General features: G+C 37.8%; 1 long non-coding RNA gene across 1 annotated transcript; it reads left to right on the forward strand.

The window, feature by feature from the left end:
* The first annotated feature begins 311 nt into the window (after positions 1-311).
* On the forward strand, positions 312-22,342 carry LOC103677805. The gene is made up of 8 exons (XR_572526.2): positions 312-394; positions 1,754-1,880; positions 7,415-7,899; positions 9,194-9,363; positions 9,871-9,962; positions 15,131-15,350; positions 18,851-18,981; positions 22,171-22,342. It is a non-coding gene; the product is annotated as an uncharacterized LOC103677805 (long non-coding RNA).
* Positions 22,343-22,563: the final 221 nt, after the last annotated feature.

Here is a 22,563-nt window from a genome sequence, read left to right on the forward strand (position 1 = left end):
TATAATTAGAATGTATTGGTTTTAAAATATGTATTTCTAAATTTTCAGAATGGAAATGGGGAACCTTGGGCTGTGTGGAGTTGAGTGACTTTCCTAAGGTTACACAGATAATAAGTAGTAGAGCCAGGATCTAATTCCACAAAGTCAATCTATATCTACTTGTGCACATTCAGTTCAATTCTGCCTTATTTATTTATTTATTTATTTATTTATTTATTTATTTATCTTTTAAATAGGCTTCACGCCCAGCGTGGAGCCCAGCGTGGGGCTTGAACTCACGACCCTGAGACCAGGACCTGAGCTGAGATCAAGAGTTGGACATTCAGCAAGCTGAGCCACCCAGGTGCCCCACTTCTGCCTTTAAATCATAGCTATAGATTGGACAGAGAGATGGGTAAGCAGCTGTCAATCACTTTTCTGTCCCTTGCATGACTCACTTCTTTCCCCCTGTCCTGTCTCCATCCCCTCTTCTCATAGAAAAATCTTATTTTGCAACCAAAGATATTCTCCCCCTTCCCCCCATTTGTTAAGGTGGAGAACAGCAACGTCACTCACGCCTCACATATATCAGAGAATTTGCTAGACTCCCAGGGGCAGATGTGCTGAGATGTTAACTGCTTCAGCATCTGGGCTGCAGATGACCCTGCAAGAAGGTGCTGTCTGTACGTTGGAAGATTCCAGAGTTGAATAAACATGGTTTAGGGAGCTTTGTTCCAGTCATTCATTTGCTATTAAGGACCTTGACCCTGTTTTTGTTAGCAGTTCTGCCATGGCATTTATATTCCACATCTTGCTTGTTAACATCTAAGAATAGAATTAGGGTATTAGCAAGACCGAGAGTGTTTTCTTATTCTACTTCCCAAGAATATATAGGGTGTGAAGATGATGAACAGAATGTATTTTCTCATAATATCCTCCTCTGGTAAACAAACCTAGAGATTAAAACCATTCTTTCAGGCTTTCATCTCCTAACTTCAGAAAGAATTTCTGACATCCGCACCATTAAAGCAGCAAATATAGGCTTATCCTAATACACGAATTAAATCAGAAGCATCTGCAGAAGGAAAAAGACAGCATCTGCTAGAATATGTCACATCATCCAACATGAAATATTTGATTCCTCCTTCCAGTGACAGAAGAACTAGACCCTGAAACACCACACAGCTGGTAACAATCTCCCACAGGCTTTAAGTGACCAAAGGTACAGTGACACTAATGAAGGCACCATTTATTTGCTCCTGCTACAAGACCACAGAGTAGCTGGATACGAACCGACTGGATCTGTGATACTCAGAGCACTATAAGTGGGAACCGGGACTTTGGGAATTTAAACGATAAATATATCCCAGAGAAAGGCTTTTGGCTCTCCAAAAGGGTTTTAGCAACCTTACAGGCTTTGGTGATTAATTATTTTAGTATGGTGGTGATTGCAATCTTGGCTTGAAAGGTGCAACAGAAGAACATTTCCAAATATTTATACACGTTGAGCCAAAGTTTTAGTAAAAAAAAAAGCGTAACTTTCCACTTGGGAGTGTGACTACACAGGCAAATTTATTTGCAACATCTTCTTATGCACATAGTCATTTAACAACAATCTTAACAAATGATACCAAATAACTAAAAAATTCATATTTTATTTTGGAACTCAGAACCAGAATATATTCCCTCCTTCTTTTGCAATACACAATCAATCTTTGTAACAAAAAGAAAGGTTTTACAAAGAAAAGTAGTACAATTGCATCTTCTCTTCTAGTATGCTTCTCATTGTCGAATAGAGCCATGTGTAGAAGGTTCTTCTTCCTGAGGAGCTCCAGCGTGCTGCTAAGTTCTGCTCACCTACAGAAGTAATGAGACAGAAGACTTGGTGTGAATCCCATTTGGTATGACTATGAAATGTTTTTTTTAAAGATTTTATTTATTTATTTGAGGGAGAGAGCACAAGCAGGGGGGAGAGGGAGAAGCATGCTCCCTGCTGAGCAGGGACTCCCGTTAGGGGACTTGATCTCAGGACTCTGGGATCATGACCTGAGCCGAAGGCAGACTCTCAACTGACTGAACCACCCAGATGCCCCTGAAATGTTGATAATAAAGTCAAACGACTTTATGCAGATTTACCCCATATGCCAAGATACTGTTTACATGAGTTCCCAGTAGTATCATCAAGGTGTTAAATGTGTTATACCAATGAAAGTAAAAGTATGTAGTTTGATACAAATCACAACCATTGTTTTTTGTGTAATTATTTTGAAGGATAATATGTGATTTGGGTCATTCTCTCAGCAATATCATAAGATGAGAAGCACAGATGTATACGGTTCTACAGATAAAAGAAACAAAATTTTCCGGTGATGGAAATTGAGAAATCTTCTTAGAGAATTAAAAAAAAAAAGAACTTTTCTCTCTCTCTGAGGGGTGTACATTAATTGCTAACTAACAGAGAAGAAACAAAGTTTCAGATATGGTGTTAACTGTCTATCTAAGCCTTGTATTTTATATAGGTATCCAGTACAAGAATTTGCATTATTTTTTATTCCTTTGTTTATAGTGACCAAGTGAATGACTTCTTACATATACATGTATACCTAATTTATATAACTAATTTTATAATTTAAATAGTCATAATTTCAATGCCTTAGAAGCTTGTTGACTTTTTTACTTTTTTTTTTTTTTTTTGAAAGAGGGAGTGAGAGGGAGAGAGAGAATCTTAAGCAGGCTCCACACCCAGCACAGAGCCTGATGTGGGGCTTGATCTCACCACCCTGAGATCATGACCTGAGCTAAAATCAAGAGTAGGACACTTAACCAACTGAGCCACCTGGTGCCCCTCCTTTCACTTTTCTTTACTAATAGTTCAAATTATTGAAATGACTATTCTTAGGAAATATGTGTATATTTAATTCATAAGATTTAATGGAATATTCTCCAAAGCTAATATTTTTTTAAATTACCTATTAATTTTAATATCTATTGAAAGAAAAAAAGTTTGGGAGAAAGCATATATGGAAGGGTATATTCAAAATCTTCAATGACTTAGAGACATTTCAAGATGATTTGCACTTAGACCTGCCCTGCACGTAGCCCATGAAATAGGTCCAGGACCAATATAGGTAGACACAGTAAGTAGATCATGGCATATTTAAAGGGGGACAAAATCCTAAGGGAGTGTTTAAACGATGGAACAATTTGCTTCTCAGTGTGAAATTTTCCACAAAAGAACTATTATAGCTGCTAAGCAGTCACTCAACAGAGATGTTGCCAAAAAGCTATAATTTCCCCTCTTATGGGGCATTTGGGGTGAAGGGTGATAATTTGTCAAGGCCTAGGAAGCAAGCAGCCTCAAATGGACTCCAGAATTTGGGTCCATGTGTCCTTCTGAAGTTGAAGTCCACATTGTACATATGCCTTCTGAGAAGTGATCCCCAGTAGTAAATTATTTAGAAATGTCACTGATTATGACCTCTCCCAGAAGGCTCAGCCAAGAGTATAAATCACCTTAAAACATCAGTGTAGAATGGAACTCAGATAAAACAAATTGTCATCTATCTGCAGCCTATTAAAATTAATGAGTTCATGGAGTGGCCATCTTTTGATAATTGATAAGGAATACTGAACAAAAGGAAGCTGCACGAGGACAGATACATCAGAGTTTATTCAACACCATATGAAGGAGAGAAAGAATATCTCAAGTATTGCTACCTAGCAAGCTCATTTAAGGGTAAGACGTACTTCTATCTAAGCTCAAGCACAGGACTGTAGATGGTACAAACTGACGTCCGAGTAGGTAGATTTTTAAAAGGCATTCTCTCTGGAGAGATGTATCAGAATAAGGTGCCTGGCTCAGGGGTGGCCGTCTGACTGGAACCAGCATGGAGAACAGAGCACAGGCCAAATTTCAGTCCCTAACTTTTCCTTGTCCCAGTACCTTTGGAGGTCATACAAGCTGCACATCAACATATGGTGGCCTATGTTGAGTAAATGAATGAGCAAATGAATAAATAAGTAAAAAAAAAAAAATATATATTGGATAACTGAGCCCCAGAAGACTATAGAGATGATGTTTTCCTGATTCAGTGAACCTCAGAAAACTTTCTGATTAATTATTTGGTTTTCACTTACCTTGATCCTGGGAGCACTGTAAAGCAAGCACAAATGTACTGATTGCTATACGGTTATATTCCATAGATACATACGTATCTTTCTCTCTTTTCCGTGAATTTCAGGAGAGCATTGTATCTCCCATGACTACCATATTATCTTGTGCACTGCAGTATTCTGTAAAATGTATTAACTAAATGTAGGAAATAATTTAATCAGGCATTTAAGGATTTGGTTAATGTCAGTGAGTTCCCCCAAAGACTAAATACTTGTAAGAGGCCAACAATAAAATATGTCTAAAACTAGCCTCTGATCAGGAGTGCCTGTGACAAGGGATGCTACCTTGTGAGGCTGTACCTGAAAACATCAGCTGATCAATCCTGCACAACTACAAGCAAATTCTGGAGGGCTCTTCTATCAAAAAATGCAAGAGGAATTCAGGAAGAGGAAGGCAAAGGCACCTGGGTGGACAATGTCAGTGATGCAAAAGCCATGTATCAAAGCTCAGGTTCATTACTCAAAATCATAACCTGTTAAGTTTCTAATCTGTCAGTGCCCAACAGCAGAAGGACCCAGTCAAAACAAAAATATAACAGCTGAAAGTATAACCATGGAAAGGACTAAGATCTTGAAAATTTATTTTTTTGAAATCAGGCATCATCACTCAAAAGGCTTCAGGGCCATTTAATGTATAAGCAACAAGCCTAAAATATCTCCATGGCCTCTGAGAGCATCTCTCGCCTTGTTGGAGAAATCCTACCATCACTCTGACCATAATGATGATGCATGAAAATATTACATTCTGTGCACTTGTTTCAAAAAAAGCTAGAAAGGGTAATTTCTACAAAATGGTTAAAATATAAAGGAACTGAATGGTTCTCACATTAGAGTAGTATTTTCTTACTGCAATGGGACTATGTGTTTTTTCTGTCCTCTGTTGTAGAAATCACTTCAGTGAGGGAAGTAGTAAGAAAGCTGCCACACGATGAGAAAGGAGAATGCCACCCAAAGGAGAATGCTGCCCAAAGGAGGAGAATGCCCTTGATAATATTGCTTCTAGAGGTCAGGGCTGAGATTAAGATGCTGTGAATTCTCTTCCAGTCTGGCCAGATACAGCCACAGTCCATCCTAACAGCCTAACGTCTGTGTCATGCCAGTCGCCAAACACATTTTTCATCCCTTCTGCAGAGCTTGAGTCCTCTCATTCAGCGCCCCTTTTGCAGATGCAGACCCCCATTTCAGCAGCAGCATTACCGCCGTCCTAGACTTAGCTCAAGCTTCTCGGCAGCACTCCACACCCGGCCCACAGTTACCAAGGGCACGGATAACGCCCTGTGTGGCACCGTTGTGCTAGACAGAGAGGCTTTCTGTTTTGTGGGATCTGGATAGCTAATTAACCTCCCTTTGCCTGAGTGTCCTCATTTTTTAAAACAGCTTTACTGAGATATAATTTATATATCGTATGCATTAGTTAGTTTTCTCCAGAAAAAAAAAAAAAAAGCGACAATAGGATGTGTGTGTAGAAAAAGGGAGAGAGATTTATTTCAAGAATTGGCTCATGGGACTGTGGAGGTTGGGCAAGTCCAGAATCTTCAGGGTAGGCCAAGAGGCTGGAGACCCCGGGAAGAGTTGCAAGTCAAGTCCAAAGGCGGTCTGTTGCCAAAATTCCTTCTTGATTGGGGAGGTCAGTCTTTTTCTTTTAAGGCCTTCAGCTGATGGGATGACATCCACCCACTCTATGGATGGTAACCTGCTTCACTCAAAGTCTACTGATTTAAATTAATCTCATCTAAAAAATACATTCACAGAAACATCCAGAATAATATTTGACCAAATATCTGGGTACCATGCCTACCCAATTTGATACATAAAACTAACCATCACATCATAAAATTCACCCATTTGTGTAGAATTGAATGGTTTTTAGTATATTCACAGATATGTGCAACGATCATTACGGTCAACTTTATGACATTTCCATCACCCTCAGAAAGAAACTTCCTGCCCTTTAGATATCATTCATCCACCCACCCCCCCAATTTTCCCCAGCCCCAAGCAACTTCTGATCTACTTTGTGTCTCTATGGATGTGTCTGTTCTGGGCATTTTGTATGAGGGAATCATGTAATATCTGGCCTTTTGTGACTGGCTTCTTTCATTTAACGTAATCTTCAAGATTCATCCCAATTGTAGCAAGTTATCAGTACTTCATTCCTTCTTATGGCTGAATAATGTTCCATTGTATAGATAGATCGCATTTGTTTATCCATTGATCCATTGATAGACATTTGGGTTATTAACATTTTTTACTCTCACGAATAATGCTGCTATAAAAAGTTTTTGCAGGGGCACCTGGGTGGCTCAGTTGGTTAAGCATCTGCCTATGGCTCAGGTCATGATCCCAGGGTCCTGGGATTGAGCCTCAGATCGGGCTCCCTGCTCAGCGGGCAGCCTGCTTCTCTCTCTCCCTCCGCCTGCCACTCCCTCTGCTTGTGCTCTCTCTCTATTAAATAAGTAAATAAAATCTTTTTTAAAAAGTTCTTGTGTGTTTTTATTTCTTTTGAACATATACCTAGGAGAATTGCAGGTCACATGGTAACTCTGTGTGGAGTCATTCAAGGAACTTCCAGGCTGTTTCCCAAAGTGGCTACATTGTTTTACATTCTATGAGGGTTCTGGTTTCTCCATGTCCTTGCTCATACTTGTTACTTTCTGATTCTTTGATTCTAGCCTTTTTTGTGGGTGTGAAGTGGTGTCTGTCACTGTGGTTCTGATTTGCATTTCCCTGGTGACTAATGATGCTGAGGATCTTTTCAGGTGCTTATTGGTCATTTGTGTCTCTTTCTTGAAGTGTCTATTCATATCCTTTGCTTATTTTTGAGTTGGGTTATTTGTCTTTTTATTATTGTATTAGAAGAGTTCTTTATATATTCTGTATACAAGTCCCTTATCAAATATACGATTTGCAAGTATTTTCTGCCGTTCCACAGGTTTTTTTGTTTTCTCACTTTCTTGATGGTGTCTTTTGAAGCACAAACATTTTACATTTTGATAACATCCAAATTATCTTTCTTTCCATTTCTGATCATGCTTTTGGTATTATATCTACGAATCTTTTGCCAAATTATAACAATATTAAGTATTTCAACTCATGAATATGGGATGTTTCCCCCCACTTATTTAGATATTCTTTAACCTTTCAACTTTTTTTTTCATTTTCAGAGTGTAAGATTTGCATTTCTTTTGTTTAATTTGGTCTAAGTATTTTATTCCTTATGGTGTTACTATAAATGGAATTGTTTTCTTCATTTTATTTTCAGATTGTTGCAAATGAAGAAAGTTCCTTTGGGAAGAGATTAGGAGCTATCTGTTTTATGGCCTACTTCTCTCCAAGGCAAAATCTCTGAGCCAGGGCTCTGAATCTGGGCCGTGGGGACGATGGCAAAATTCTCTCTGATTGACATGCTCATTTCAGTTGCTGAGTGATAGGCAGAGGAAGGGCAGTAGCCTGAGGTCTTCTCTACTTCCCTCCTCTGGCACGGACCCACCACCTCATGGGCCCAAGCAAGGCTGACAGGGACCCAATATTCTCAGTGACACTGAATTCAAAGCAGAGTCTCCAGTCCATGAGCAGGGGCTAGGCAGAAGAAGGCAATTCCCAGTGCATCGTGGCACTCACCTAGAACTTAACCTCAAGGACAAGCAGCTGGGTGGAAGAAAGCCCTCCAGTGGGAGGAGCCCTGGGCTCTTGGCTGCACCAATCAAATGGAGTCTTTGCCTTGCTGAGCAGGAAGAGAGGTGGGAGGTAAGGAATGGACTTGGTTCAAATACCGCAGACTCTTGTTTTTCTTGCAGAATTTTATAGATTTTCTGGAATAAATGTTTATTCATTTTCTATATTCTTTTAGGACCATTTCCAGAGACTTTAAATGGTTGCAGTTTATATAATTTTCGATGGGGAAAGGTCTGCAAAGCTCTTCATGCTATCATGCTAGAGTTTCCTCATTTTTAATGTGGAGATAATAATTTCCATTTCATGGGGTTCTTGTGAGGATTGAATTAGTTAATACATGTGATGTGCTTGGACAGTGCCTCCTGCAGGGTAAGGTAGCAAGTACGATTACCTATTAATGATTGTAACTATCAGTTTTATTGATTAGCATCATAATTACCATTGACAGTGTAGCGGTAGATTAAAACCACAGACCCTGAAGCCAGCATGCCAGCAAAGTTTTCTTTTTTTGCATTTAATGTGTGTATTTTTTTTAATTGAATAAGCATCCAACAATGTATCCTCCAAAAAAAAGCTAACACCTTGACCTATGTGTATGTAGATGATTCTTCTTACCAAACTTTTCTCCTTTGACTCAGTAAATATTATCTCAAGTCATACTCATATTTGTTAACAAATCAATTTAAATCGTGTGTGTGTGTGTGTAGAGAGAGAGAGGGAGAGAGAGAGACCAGCACCAAGACCCTTGGTCCCCTAGCCCCCTATGTATCTATACATGATAATAGCAAATATTTTGGAGCATTTACTATGTTCCAGGGACAATTCTTTGTTTATTAATTCATTCATTTCTTACAATACCCTATGAAGTGGGTACTCCTGCAAAGCCCATATTTTTAGCTCTTATGCTATATCACATTCATATAAAATTACATGCTTATTTCTGTATTTACATTTATGCATAGAGAGATTTTCCCCAGTATGTCAGTAGAGGTTACCTCTAGGTGGTGGGATTTTCATGATTTTCACTTTCTTCTTCCCATTTTTGAACTGTTTGCTTTTTATTTTTATTTTTATTTTTTAAACAATGAGCATCTATCATGATTAGAAAGAGCAAACTAAAAATCCTAGTGCAACTCAGCAGGCAGGAGCAAAGCAAAGCTCTTTGTGGTAAGTGACGCCTACTGACCAGGTAATTAACTTGAATCTGTGCATTAGACTATATGAAACTTGCTCTGATTCACATGGCATGTTTTCTTACGTAGAAACCAGAAATCAGTCAAAATACGCTCTATTAAATATCCATCTTTTGTACAAAATGTGTTGGAGAGAATTCTGTGCTATGCATTTGTTTCTCTGATTTTTCAAGCCAGGTCAAAGCTCTGGTGCTGAAGTCATAAGCACCTACCACATTTCACCTTGCGGTAGATACCTGACGTTCAAACTTAATTTCCGGGAGGAAACATTCACCCTTCTTAGGGTATTCCTTGCTCTCAACATAACATCAAGCATCACGCTCTTCCTAAATAGCCGGAGAAGGTGAGCTCTCTAACGCTTGTTTTTATCCCTTTCAAATAAGACTGTAGTTTTATTAAACAAGAAGGAAAAATTATGGAGTACTTTCCACTTATATTTGTAAATTCCAGTTTAATTCCTTAAGTCAAAAATACTTCCTAATGCTTCTCTTGTGAGTAGGGTGGAATGAGCATTGAAATTGCCTTATTTTACAGAATTACGATTTAAATTTTTATTGCTTAATTAAAACGTACTTTATTCTATATGGAGAACAAATTGATGGTTATGAGAGGGGAGGTGGGTGGGGAATTAAGAGTACACTTACCGCACTTACCATGATGAGCATTGAGTAACGTATAGAATTGTTGAATCACTGTATTGTATACCTGACACTAAGGTAACACTGTGTGTTTATGCTAGAATTTAAAGAAAATTTACTTTATCCTCAAAAAAAGGGAAAAATAAAGATAAATTATTCATGTCTTCTGCATAGACCACAAAAATATACTGCTACCCCCTCCCCCTTTCTAGGTACTAAAAAGAAAACTAAAGTATAATTTTGCTCTGGGAGAATGAGACAAAATGCCATGAGACTTCAAGTAATCTCCAAAATGTGAAATAAGGTAAAATGAAAAAAATTCAATTTTCTAATAGCTAAGCTCAAGCTACTTAAGAATGTAATGACAGTTTTAAATACAAGCACATCAATGAGTACTGCAGATACAAATAATTTTTCTTCATTTCTCATTCTCTCCTTTATTGGCCAGTCTTCTTTTTGCTAATGTGAAAAGGAACCTGAACATATTTAATTTATGTCAAAGTAGATGCGTGTGATCCCTGCCTAAATGTAAAGGTTAAGTTGTATGAGTGCTCATATATTATTAGAGTGCTGGCCCCAAGGAAGATGTTTAGATTAAGCCTAAACTGAAAAATGGAATTAATAATTTATCAGCTGCCTGTTTTAAATTTTTGAGTGATGAGGACTCTGAAATACAAACTAGGGTATAAATCCTAAAATAATGTGCAAGCAATCAGGCTTTGGCAACATGACCCAGATGCATAATATGGTGCTAAAGATTTTCATCAGCCAAAAAAAAAAAAATATATTTCTAAGAGAAAAATCCTAAATGAAATTATATGATTTTATCCATATATTTCAGAACTGATAGTCCTAGCTTTTTATTGAACTTCTTTTTCCCTAAATTTATCACTAATTGTCTAAACCCACATAGTCATAAAGTTGTAGAAATAGGCTTTCAACCAAAGACTGTTTATATAAGAGTGAAAATGTTGGAAACAACCTAACTGTTCAATGCCAGAGGCTTGGTTAAATAATAGAAGATAAAGATCATACGATGCAATATTATCTAGCCCTTAAAGGCACTCTATAGACATAGAAATAGTGGAAAAGTAAGTTTATATTATATCTGGTAAAAATTATATTTTTGTTTTAAAAACAGCCATATATATGCACCAAAAAATATATAAAATGATATACTTGAATATTATAACCACAGCTTATTTAGGTAATTTTATGTATTCTTTGTTGTCTTTGTCTTTTTTTTTTTTTTTTTTTTTTTTTTTTTTTTTTATTTCTGGGCTTTTCCTCCCACAGTTGAATCCATTTGCTAGGACTACTATAACAAACTATCACAGACCAATGGCTTAAACAACAGAAATTTGTTTTCTCACAGTTCTGGAGGTCAGAAGCCTGAGATCGAGGTGCCAGCTGTTGGTTTCTTTTAAGTCCTCTCTTCTTGGCTTGTAGATGGCTATTTTCTCCCTGTTGTCTTTACGTGATCTGTGTCCAAATTTTCTCTTCTTAAAAGGGTACCAGTCATATTGGATTAGTGCCCACTGAAATGATCTCATTTTAACTTAATTACCTCTTAAAGACAGTCTCCAAATACTATACAGTCATATTCCGAGATAGGAGGGTTGGAACTTTAACATATGAATTTGGGAGGTGGGGAGAGACACAATTCAGCCTGTAACAAAGACGTTCTTATATCACTTTTAAAGAGAAATACAGGAACTTCATTTTGACAAAATAAGGGGGTGGGTGTGGAAACCAACCCTTTCTCTCAATATTCCTGCTCTAAATTATTTAATTGGTCTTTTGTTTATAAATCAATCTATTTGGGGTTTGGTTACTATGAGTCTGTCCTTCCAAATCTTGATCCACTCTGTGTAACTATTAAAGCTTCAGCCAAGATTTTGTGTAGTGATGACGCCATCAGATACTGTCTCATGGTGAGGTCCTCCTCAGGCAGCTGGCTAGTTCATTGTGGGTTGGTTTTTGAGCTGTGACAGCTTCCTTAGCCTCTTGTTTCAGTTTTCTTTATATATAGAAAGACTTTTAATGTTAGGGAAGCAACAATTCCAATCTGAAATGTACAAAAAACCAATAGGTAAAAGGAAAAATGAAATCAAAGAAAATTGCCAATTGAAATTGAAGCCAATCCAGAAACATTTTCTCTTCCCTGGTTTCTCTTAATACTATGCTGTCTGGACACCACTAACAGTGGAACCCTGAGAAAAAGAGGGGAAGATTCCTGTAATCATAGAAATCCAGAAACGTCTAGACCATAAATCTCTCTTCTGGAAGGCATTGCCTACTTTTGTTAAGAAAAAAGGTGGGAGATTGTCCAAGGAGGAGCCTCACGGAGCAGCACTGAACACAAAGAAAACTAATGACATGGAAACTCCAAAGGGAAGAGAGTTCAGATTGAGTTGCTATCATCAAAGAACCTGGACCACATTTATTTGCATATGCTCTGATATATATTTGAAATAAATGTCTAATAGAGATGGCCAAAGAACATATGTTTATGTAAATTCATAAAATCCATTTTTTATTATGCATCTTTCAAAAGCGTATGGTATTTTGAGCCAAATGAATGGGAAAATATTTTTATAATACTCCATCAAAATCTTTGTGCTTCCTTTTATAATGCCAGATGGTAAGTCCTATAGTAGTTCCAGGTCTTCCTTTTCAGTGGAGTTAACTTGTCTAAATTGTAGGTGAAGAGATTTTAAGGGTTAGGAAAAGTGGTTATAACAGACTAAACCATGGCTTCTCATTAACTTCATCTATGCTTTCAACATAGTTTTTTTTATTCTTGGGAATAAAATAGTGTATAAAAATATATACACATTAGCAACGGGTTTTATATCTGTACAGATATGTTTGTAATTTATAATATTGACTGAATTTGAATGAACTTGAGATAACTAAAACATATTTGACAACTTGCAAACATCATGGGAGTGTAGATTCAATACTTAATAAAGTCCTCAAATTAGAAAATTTTAACATTAAAATGTTAAATATAAATCTGCCTTCATAGAGAAATATCCACCTATGACAAAGTCACCGAATGTAAACATAAAAAAAGAGCAGATATATCTAAAAATAATTCTAGTATCTAATATCTAATATCTTTTTTACTATTTCAAATGCTGCCGATCTTTGTGTGCGTGTGTATCTTGAAAAGGAGATCTCATCATTTGCTTTTTTTCCCACATATGCACAGTGCGGCGTTTTGTTCATTGCTCTAGAGTGAGGGCAGCTCTCATTTAAATGTTCCTCTCCCTGGTAATTTATCCAAGTCCTTGAATGGCTGGAAAATTAAAAAAAAAAAACAAAAAAACACAACTAAACAACAATGACTGTCTCTGCTCTGACCTCGCCAGTGCCTAAGGAAGCATTTGTCATCCAAAACAGGACACGGATCTCTGCATCTTTGGGAGTAAATTTCATTTGAAAAACTTGCAGGCTTCGTCAAAGCCAGGCTCACAAAGCAGTTGGTGGGTGGCAACATAGACTCTTTTCCAACTGAAAAAGGAACTGGGTAACATGGTACTTTTCCTGTCCCAGAAGTATTACTTGGCAAGGATTACGATAAGAAACAAACCACTTGAAGTTAATTGCAGCCTCATGATGACCCCAGTTAGCTGTGCAGACCAGACTTTGTAGGATTCAGAACCACCTTTCTGTAAAGCTGGGAAATTTGCAAATGAATAAGAAAGCAGGCCCCCTGGCAGGATCAAAACGCCTTCCCTCATCTGGTGTGAAATTCTTTCCACGGTGGCAGCTAATTATTAGACCACAATAGAATTCTAATTTATGGCATATTTCTGGACTATTATAATGAGATAATTCCAGAATGTGCTGTGGTGGTTGAAACTGAGAGTAGCTGAGTGAGGCAACAGGGTGGCCTTAAGAGTTAGTGAAATAAAAAAAGGGGGGGTTTGGGGGGGGAGCGTTGGCAAGGGAAAACATGGATTGTCCAGATGCTAAGTATTGCATGTGAGAATAGTGTCGGGGAAAGTCGGGAAAGCTGAGAAAGTGAGAAGCTGAATACGAAAACAGGCTCTGAATTCTTCTGGAAAGGAAATTATGACATTAAGCTCTATCTTTTAGTCCTTGGAAAGGTCAGCAATAGAAGCATTTTTAGCCAAGGATAAAATGAGAGGCCTTTCAGTTTCCTTTTTGGTGTCTGTTCTATCAATGTCTGGAACATTTTTGAATGTTGCATAGAGGTGCAGTACTTTACTGGGGAAGGATTTTATGACTTTAAATGTAAGGACGACAAGATTCTGCCCCAATTTACTCTGACAACCGTATCTTTGGTGATTTGTGTGTTTATTGCTTCCTAGCGTTTGGATGTACATTTCGGTGAGCTAGTCAGAATCCATTTCTTGGTTTGCATTCACTGATCTTAAACTCATCTGAGGGGAATGTAAGTTCCACGAGAGCTGAGTTTTGTCTCGTTTGTTCTGTACTCTTTACCCGGCACTTAGAACAGTACCTGACACAGAGTAGCTGCTTAACCTGTTTGTTGAGTGAATACACATAAGCTCAATCCTACGTTCAGTGTAAATTGAATGTTTCTAAAGTTAGTCAACCAATTATTATTATGCACTCACTCTACCGACTCCGCGGCTTATTTTAACTGATGCCAACCTGTAAATGGCTTAAAATCTAATAGAGGAGACAGACCACATACACGCAATGATTCAGTCACGATTTGGTATCCGTGGAAGGAATAGTCCGATCTATAGTTATGATCTTGCAGTGTTCTGAAAGCCAAGAGAAATGACAATGCCAAGAAATGTTGGCTTGTCTGCAGAAGAAATATGGCAGAAAGGTAAAAGGAGAGGGAGGAGAGGCAGTGGGCTCAGCTTTTAGGAGATTCAGTGGGACACCTCCTAATATATATATAGTAAGTAAGAGAAGAGCCTTTTCCCTGGTACCAGCTGCTTATTAAGTTCTAGCCCCATCTCTCTACTCAGTAACTCTGTGCCCGCTCTGTGTGTCACAAGATGAAGATCATCATAATACCTAAGCCATAGGGTGCTTACAAAAGATTAAAGGAGCTATGATATTTGTGGGACATTGAGAACAGTACCTACCGTGTTGTACAGACTGTTATTCCATGTTAGAAATGTCAGTGATCGTTACCAAAGCTGTGGGGAAAGGACCCAGATTTTAAGAGTGTAGAGGAAGAGGATAGTGAAGCTTCTCCATGCTAACCTTTGACCGTCCCTCCTCAAATGACTTCCACATAGCTTCTTGAGTTATACAAGTCAAGGGAAACGGGGTATATAGTACTTACTGACTAGAGCCTGTTTGTTAGTCAACTTCTGGCAAGACTTTCAATGATACCCTCCTCCTGGAATTCCTGCCTGTGTGGAATCCTGTGCCCTGAATGTGGGCTGGACCCAGTAACCGCCTTCTTGCAAATCAAATAGGACAACAGTTGTAGGATGTCACTCCTGTGATTAGTTTTCAGAAGACTGTGACTCCCATCTTGCAAGCTCCGTTGTGCCGAAGCTCTCCGTTGCCTTATTCTGTCGCTGGCTCTGTGAAGCAAGATGCCATGTTGGGAGGTGCTCTGTGGAGAGGCCGATGGAGCAAGAAGCTGGAAGCCTCCTGCCAACCATGCGTCAAGAACTAAGGCTTCAGTCCAACAGCCTAGAAGAAACTGAATCCTGCCAACAACCAGGTGAGTGAACTGGGACACAAATACCTCCAGTGAAGACTGAAGAGAACAGAAGTCTTGTGAGAGACCCAGAGTCGGGGAACCCAGCTAAGCCATGCCTTGATTTCTGACTTACAGAAACTGGAAGATAATAAATGAATACTGCTATCTGAATCCACTACATTTTCGAGTCATTTGTTACATAGCCGTAGATTCCTAATGTACGACTATAAGAAATGCATTTTATATTGTAACTTAGCGTGCATGTGCACACATACAGACACCGTTACACTTGTATAGCTAAAGCAAGAGTTCATTAAAAATATTTCTCCTTACCATGTATAATATAATATAGCTCACAAATTGGTTGTGACAAAGTTTGGAAAACATTGGTTAAGAATATTGCCCCTGAGATTCATCAAGATGTTAAAAATAGAATTACCTTATGATTCAGCAATTGCACTACTGGGTATTTACCCAAAGAACACTCATTCAAAGGGATACGTGCTCCCTGATGTGTGTAGCAGCATTATCTATGATAGCCAAGGTATGAAAATGTCCATCAATTGATGAATGGATAAAGAAGAGGTGGTATATATAAATAATGGACTATTATTCAGTCATAAAAAAGAATGAAATCTTGCCATTTGCAACAACATGGATGGATCTAGAGAGTATTATGCTAAGTGAAATAAGTCAGTCAGAGAAAGACAAATACCATATGATTTCACTCATATGTGAAATTTAAGAAACAAAACAAATGAGCACAGGGGGAAAAAGTGAGAGAGGCTAAACAAGAAAGAGATTCTTAACTCTAGAGAACATACTGATGGTTACCAGAGGGGAGGTGTGTGGGGATGGGTTAAATAGGTGATGGGGTTTAAGGAGTGAATTTATGATGAGTCAGGGTGGTGTATGAAAGTATTGAATTACTATATTATATACCTGAAACTAATATAACACTGTGTGTTAACTAACTGGAATTAAAATGAAAACTTAAGGAAAAAAAAACACATTTATACTCAAGTTGGGGAGATAAACTGATAAACATACCACTATTAAAGGGTTGACGAACTATAATAAAATGTAATATATACTCAGAACATTCTTTAGTAATCTGTGAGGTCATTATCAACTTGATTTATAAAGTTCCGCATATCAAATATATAGACGTTAAAATAGATAGGAAAAAAGAGAATATTGTTCTTGGAATGAAATTTCCTCGATTTGTGATTTGAGTCTACCACTTACTAGGTGGGTAACCATGGCAAAGTTACACAGCCTTACTGCACATCAGTTTCCTAATCTACTGAGAAAAGTAATAGAATACAGAATGGTCTTGAAGATTAGACCAGATAAGGTGTGCAAAGCTTTTGTTACAGAACTTCACAAAGAAAAAAGCTAGCCAGTCTTAGCTAATATTTTTTTTATTGTAATGAAGCTTTCCTAGATATTTCCTTCTTCCTGGGATAGAATTGGTAATTCTATCCACTCATATGGCCTGCTGAAAACAATTACCATAGCATCTTTTACATTCTATTATAATTACTTTTCCATCTATCATTTTATCTCCCATACCCACTCCATTCCTACTAAGTGATGAGCTCGTGGGGAGAAGGTAGAATTTCTGGTTATTCTTTTCTCTAATATTTTACAATGTTGACACAGCATAAGCATTCAGTAGCTATCGAATTGTAAGTGAATTAGCAATGAAGAAATAAATGCTTACCATCACAAGTTAGCCCATTCAGTTCTCAACGTCGGTATTTAGTAAAAAGTTTGCCTTACAGCAAGTTAAAATATGCATTCTAGAAACTCATTTTCCTGTCACATTTGGCTCTTTTTAAGTCTATTTCCTTTCTCACAGTTCTATCTTCTCTCAATTTTCATATAGAAACACTGTCAGATGGGAGAATAGGATTTATAATTCCAAATTGTCTCTGAGCGTGAAAGTCCCAAATCTCTCAGTGATTCCTGACCACAATCCCAGTCATTCTTCTCTAGATGTTTCACACTTTGCTAGTGTTTCTATTAAAACCTGATATCTACATCAGGGCAGGTGAAGTCAGGCAAATTTGACATAGAACTCTCATGGTCCCGGTCTTACATTACTATGACACCAGTGCGTTCCAAATTATTTTTCTAATAAAAATGTAATGCTCATTCTTATAAAAATATTCATTTTACACGTACTCAATTATTTTTTAAATGTAGGTTCACATGTTTATTTCTATTCTTAGTAAATTTATGTCTTGCTGTTTACATTCTTTAGAAAACTTTTAGAATCCTGATTTTTGCATCCTGAATGAACCAGATTTCTAAGTTTCATATCACTGAAAAATGTCGCGAACACGCCTTCTAAGCTGTAGTCAAGTAACTGACAAACTTGTTGAACAGGATCGAACAAAGTAATGTTTCTGGACGCTGCCGGGTGGGTTGATATCCAGCTCTATTAATCCACACTCTGGCTAGAATTCAATCAGGACAAATTATTTATAGTTAATTATATCATACATGTCCAAAAAGTCATTATGAGAATTGTTTTGATTCAATCTGGATATTCTAAGGCTATAGCATTACCATAGGACTTCTATTTTCTAACTGTGGGGTCAGGCTATTAAAAAGCAAAGAGTTCTCTGTGACGTAGCCTGTTCTTAGTGAACTAATGCTGAATTCTAGGCCTTACCTTTTATAAGAGCAGGAAAACAATTTATAATCCATACGAGAATTTTAAAGAGGACTGAAATGAAAGCTCAATGGTTTGTGTTTTGGGGAAGTATTTTTATGCTCTTTCTAAGTGCTGGAAGAATACTTCCCATACTCTAGTAACTACTACCTCTTTTTTATAATTCTGCAGAGATAGGACAGAAAGGAACGTGTAAGTTCTTTCCCATAATTTCATGTAAGAATATCACTCAGCTAAGTTATTTTTGTTTATTCACTTCATTTATCGATATCAAATATCTTCCAGATAACAACTTCCACTTTCAGTTACAACAGAGTTGTTTTATAGCAGAACAACGTTCCTGCCAAGAACAACTCAAAAAACAAGACACGTATATCATATACCATGATATTTATGATATATATGTGATCTCAGAGAGAAGGAAACCACAAAGCACAAAATGGTGAAGAGATAAGGCTGCAAGCCGTACGTATCTTTTCTTCAGGGCATTTGCCAACTCCTGACTTCATAAAATGTCAGGAATTGTAACAGAGGGCTGCCACTAAAATAGAGAGAAGCCGTTAGAGTTTTCTACAATTTTCCAGTGTTCCAGAGGGTGAAGATAAAAGGAATTCTAGGATGCCTAGGATTTGAAGGGAAAAGATCCTAGTAAGAAAGGAAGTGCAGAGAAGGAAGCATGATCACTGGTAGTTTTTTTTAAAGCACAAGAAAATTTACAGTATTCTTTCAGTGATGAGTGAAGAAACAATTGTTTAGGACAGCCAAGTTGAAACTCTTGGTGGGGACCTACGAAGAAGAGAACACTTTGTAAAAACTGCAACCTAACTGTGTGTTTCAGGTGAGTCCCAAATGGACGAAGGTGCCCTGTTCCCACTCTCTCTGTCTACAGATAATAGTGGGCCCTCCCCGGCAAAAGATATCATCGTAATAACATGACTTACTGGAGTTATCAAGACATGGACTATAATTGTGAGTAGCATATTCAAGAAAAATTGAAAAGATAGAGAATTTTACTAAACAAGTTGGGATTCATTTTTTTTAAAAGAATCAAATGTGAATGGTAGGTTTTTTAAAAACTCGAAGGACAAATCTAATATCAGGTTTAACACAACAGATTAGAGGTTTAGTTCACTAGGACAAGTCTGTAAAATGTATTTGGCTAAAACACAGGGAATAGGGGCGCCTGGGTGGCCTCAGTTAAGTGTCTGACTCTTGGTTTTGGCTCAGGTCATGACATCAGGGTCGTGAGATGGAGCCCCACATCCAGGTTCGTGCTCAGCGTGGAGTCTGCTTGTCCCTCTCCCACTGCTCCTCCTCTCTCTTTCTTTTCCTCTGTCTCTCAAATAAAAACATAAAATCTTAAAAAAAAAAAGGAAACAACAGCAACAAAATGATAAATAGAACAAAAAACATAAGATAAATATGGAATATGATGAAAAGCTTTAACATGTAAAATTGAAAGCCAAGTTTTTCCAAAATGATCTTGAGGACAAGGAATGAAGCTGAAATACTTATACAACCAGCTATTAAGAGTTATTACAACAAACTATGGTAATTAAGACTATGTGATATTTATATGAGGAATACACAAATACATAAAAAGATTAGAAGGGAAAGTGATTTAGAAATAAAGCTACCATATACAATCTCATGTTTGGTTTGGTTTTTTGTTTAAGACAGTACACGGCTGCACGCATGCCAGCAGGAGGCAGGGGAGGGGCAGAGAGAGAGGGAGAGAGGGAATCTTAAATTAATTAGAGCTGGATATCAACCCACCCGGCAGCGTCCAGAAACATTACTTTGTTCGATCCTGTTCAACAAGTTTGTCAGTTACTTGACTACAGCTTGACTACAGAATCCATTCTCAGCGTGGAGTCCTTTGCTGGTCTTGATCTCATGACCCTGAGATCATGACCTGAGCCAATATCAAAGTCAAATGCTCAACTGATTAAACCACTCATGTGCCCCTACGATCTCTTGTTTTAGGATTAAAAATAACATTTATTGCAAAAGGTAAGGGTTTTTTTTTTTTTTTTAATAATGGGTAGTGGATCAGACAAATACTTGTATAGCAAAAATTTTAATGAGATGGGCTATAAATTTAAAGCTGGATAATGAAATGATAGTTTTCAGAAGTAGAATGGTGAAAATCATCATGGATTTAGAATATTTGACATTTTTTAAATAGGAGAAAACCACAAATATAAAACAAGTCAATAAATTGGACTGCTACTTTGTTCATCAAAAGACACCTGTTAGAGAGTGAGAGGCAAGCCCCAGAAAGAGTGACAGCATTTGTAATACATACATCCAAACAAGATTTCATATCCATGATATCCAGAATATATAAAGAACTCTAGAAAATCAATAAGAAAATGGTAGACAACTAACAGAAAAATGGTCAAGAAATACCATAAAAGAGGCCTAAAATATATGAAAAGACCCTCAATTTAATTATATATCAGAGTAATAAGAATTAATGGCATGATACTATATACCTACCAGACTGCTAAATTAAAAAAAAATAATAATAATACTAAGTGTTGATGTAGATATGTGTCAATTGGGAGTCTCATTCACCACCATTGAGACTATACATTGGTGCAAACATTTTGAAAAGCCATTTGGTAATACCTATACAGTTTGAACACAAGAACACCCTGTGACCCATGAGTTCTACTAATGGATATAGGACTATCAAAAATGCAAGTAAAGAATGTTCATCAGGCATTATTCTGCATACTGGACACAACCTCTATGTCCCTTAAAAATATAAAGGATAAGTAAATAAGTTTTAATACTTTCATAAAATAGAATACTTTACCATAATGAAAACGAATAGACTTCTACACACAATGTAAATGTGTAATAGTACATCTACTAGGGAGAGGATGTGGAGAAAGGGGAACCCTCTAACACTGTTGGTGGGAATGCAAGTTGGTACAGCCACTTTGGAAAACAGTGTGGAGGTCCCTCAAAAAGTTAAAAATAGAGCTACCCTATGATCCAGCAATTGCACTACTGGGTATTTACCCCAAAGATACAGACATAGTAAGAAGGGCCATATGTGCCCCAATGTTCATAGCAGCATTGTCCACATAGCCAAACTGTGAAAGGAATCGAGATGCCCTTCAACAGATGAAGGGATAAAGAAGATGTGGTCCCTATATACAATGAAACATTACTCAGCCATCAGAAAGAATGATTACACAACATTTACAGCAACATGGACGGGACTGGAGGAGATTATGCTAAGTGAAATAAGTCAAGCAGAGAAAAACAATTATCGAATGGTTTCACTCATTCGTGGAACATAAGGAATAGCAGGGAGATTGGTAGGAGAAGGAAGGGAATAATGAAGGGGGGGTAAACAGAAGGGGAAATGAACCACAAGAGACTATGGACTCTGGCAAACAAACTGAGGGCTTTACAGGGGAGGGGGTTGGGGGGATGGGCTAGCCTGGTCATGGGTATTAAGGAGGGCACATATTGCATGGAACACTGGGTGTTATACACAAACAATGAATCATGGAACACTACATCAAAAACTAATAATGTACTGTATGGTGACTAACATATCATAATAATAAAAAAAAAAAAGACAAAAGAAATATATACTTAGTCTTTGTCCAGGTCCCTGGCACGGAGGTTTGTAAAACTCTTGGAATTTCCCAATAGGTAGGGATGAGAGGAGTGTCTTTCGTACCATAATAAGGCCCTTTCACCCATACCTGAGTTTATGCAAGTGGGGTGACCTTTGGTGGGCCTCTAGATAGCTCAGGTGGGGCTGGTTTCCAGAGGAACTTTCAGCCCCACCCTCTGATCTCTGGTGTGGGTAGGGACAGAAGAGTTGGAGACTAAGTTAATCACCAATGGCCAATGATTTAATCACACATGCTTACTGCAATGAACTAAATTCAATAAACAAAATTCACATGTTGAAATCCCAATCCCCAATGAGATGGTATGGGTGGTGGGGTCTTTGGGGAGTGATTATGTCACAAGGATGGAGCCCTCAAGAATGGTGTTAATGCCCTTTTAAATGTACCTAGAGAATTCCTTTGCCCTTCTGTCATGTGAGGACATAACAAGAGAACTGCCTAGAAAAGAGGAAGTAGACTCTCACCCGACACTAAATCTTAATCTTGAACTTTCCAGCCTCCAGAAACACCTGCATAATGAAACCTCATGAAACAATGGGATTCAGAGAGTTTCCAGGTTGATGAACACATCAAGGTGCCAGGAGAGTGATACATTCAGAGGGACCACAGGAGCTCTGCCTCACTTCCCCCTACACCTTGCCCTATACAGCTCTTCCATTGGTGGTTCCTGAGTTGTATCCTTTATAATAAACTGGTGATAGTAAATAAACTATTGCCTTGAGTTCTGTGAGCTATTCTAGCAAATTATCAAACCCTGACAGGGATTGTGGGACTCCCTCAACTAAGAGCCAGTCTGTCAGAAGTACAGGAAGCCAGGGAATTGTGACTGACTTCTGAAGTAGGGGCAGTCCTGTGGGATTGAGCCGTTAATCTGTGAATCTATGCTAAT

This window comes from Ursus maritimus, unplaced genomic scaffold, assembly GCF_017311325.1.
Source record: "Ursus maritimus isolate PB19 unplaced genomic scaffold, ASM1731132v1 scaffold_26, whole genome shotgun sequence".
NCBI classification, from domain to species: Eukaryota; Metazoa; Chordata; class Mammalia; order Carnivora; family Ursidae; genus Ursus; species Ursus maritimus.